Source organism: Myotis brandtii, unplaced genomic scaffold (assembly GCF_000412655.1).
Source record: "Myotis brandtii unplaced genomic scaffold, ASM41265v1 scaffold636, whole genome shotgun sequence".
Classification (NCBI taxonomy): domain Eukaryota; kingdom Metazoa; phylum Chordata; class Mammalia; order Chiroptera; family Vespertilionidae; genus Myotis; species Myotis brandtii.
Genome location: NW_005370438.1, coordinates 22267 through 24569, shown reverse-complemented (window position 1 = coordinate 24569; position 2303 = coordinate 22267).

Below are 2303 nucleotides of genomic sequence, written 5' to 3'. Positions count from 1 at the left end.
CTTCTGAGAGAGAGAGCGTGGGGACCCAAAGTCCGTTTGTTTTGATGCGGATGTTGTTGAAGAAAAAGTGCATGGCCACTGGGTGGCGCCCGACTCTGGAGCCGCCCAGTTGTTTACAAAGGCATCTTCGTAGGCTTCCGACCATTTAGGCTCAGTCAACAGACAGGGCTGATAGGATAACGTCTGTGGGGGGATTCTGATAAGGAAAAACGGGATTGTTGTGCCAGGCAGATTTAGTTTTAAATCTAGTCTCTTGCTTGCTAATTCAGTGACTGTGTCGGTTCGTTTATCTCTAAAATAGGCCTGGGTTCAATGGGATCATGCAGTGTGAAGCATCTAATGTGGTGTCTATCAGGTTCGGGTACCCAGCCACTGTTATGAACTCCTCATCTTCCCTAACCAAGGACACTCGAGAGCGAATGGTGTATAGCTCCCCACCCTCACCAGAGAATACATAGCTTAAGTCACTGTAGCCTGGGAAAATAGAGAACAAAGACCCAGTTCATGTCATTCACTCCAGCTAAACCCAAGGGGAGATGAAGTTGGGGGACACGTAACAAAAACCCCATGAAAGCCAGGTAGACCTAAGATAAATGTAAAACAGGCCAAAGAATAACAGTCCGAAGGCCGACGCTCTATCCACGGAGCCAAACCGATTAGGGCTATACACTCATTTTGATGCATCAGCATACGTGAAATGCACCTGGAAAGCTGATGAATATTCTACTGAAACCCTTCCCCTAAGATTCTTGCCTGCAGGGGTAAAAAAAAAAAGGAGGAAAAATAAGAAAGGATAAAAAGCCCTCAGAACGATGACTCAATGTGGGCTCACTCTAGAGCAGTGGTTCTCAACCTTCTGGCCCTTTAAATACAGTTCCTCATGTTGTGACCCAACCATGAAATTATTTTCGTTGCTACTGCATAACTGCAATGTTGCTACTGTGATGAATCGTCATGTAAATATCTGATATGCAGGATGGTCTTAGGCGACCCCTGTGAAAGGGTCGATCGACCGCCAAAGGGGTCTCGACCCACAGGTTGAGAACCGCTGCTCTAGAGCACAGCCAGGCCCCTTTCTGGGCATGAACTTTTTAATTCTTCCTAAAGTCTAAGGCTCCCCATGAGACTTGCAGCCAGGGAGCAGCGGGCAGCCGCAGCTTGACCAGGGCTCACCCCCTGATCCTTCGCTCACTTCCCAGGGAGCTAACACAGCCCCGCCCAGGCTCACTTCTTTCCTAGAATGTTTCTAGGAGCCAAAGCAGGGCATGGCCTGGGCTCTCCCCTGTTGTTGCTTTCACCCCACTTTCTTCCTTTGTTTCCCTGTCCTCGGCTTTCATAGACGTCCTCTCAAACGCATCTGGACCTCGTGTTGCGAAATCTTTCCTACAGGAAGTCAAGGACCCACATACCACAGGCCGGTCTGAGTCAGACCTGCTCCAGGCCCGCCCGCCCCGGTCTGGTAACACGAAGAGCAAAGAGTACATGTTTGAGTAAGCGGTTCTGCATTCTTAGCCCTGCGATTGGTGCAGGACAGTCGTCAGGCAGATGACAGGCCGTCAGTATCATCAATGCCAGCTGGTCTGGAAGGTGGTTCCCGGAGGTCTGGTCACATCTGGTAGTTTGGTTAATGGATGGGAGGTAACAGGTGGCCAGGGTAGTTGAATCCTGCAGGGGGCTGTCTATCCAGGCATGGATGCAGGACTGGAAAGTTAAAAAAATTTTTTTTTCAATTCCCAGGCTGGTTAGAATAAGAATGGCATGGCTCAGGGGTTGAGCATGGAGCTGTGAACCAGGAGGTCACGGTTCGATTCTCAGTCAGGGCACATGCCAGGGTTGCAGGCTCGGTCCCCAGTGTGGGGCGTGAAGGAGGCAGCCAATCAATGATTCTCCCTCATCATTGATGTTTCTATCTCTCTCTCCCTCTCCCTTCCTCTCTGAAATCAATAAAAAAATTTTATTATTAAATAAAAGAATGGAGTCTTTCCTCCTGCCTCGATCTTCATAACGTTAATCATTTTAGCAGCTTGGTTACGTGACTCTATGGTATATGTCCGCTGTCTTCACGCTTTCCTCGGTGAGGACAGCCATCATTCCGGTCTGAAAGAAAAGCCGTTTGCCTGACCATGTGAATTATCTGGCTCTGGTTTCTCATAGTATTCAATAGTAGATATTTTTTTCAGCCCCTCTTATCTATTATCCATCTATCTGTGATAAGTTTCAGTTGGGCTCAGTTTTCATGTGATCTGTCCAAACATAACATTTGCAAGTCACCAGTGATCATATGAAAATAGTGGCTGTTCATC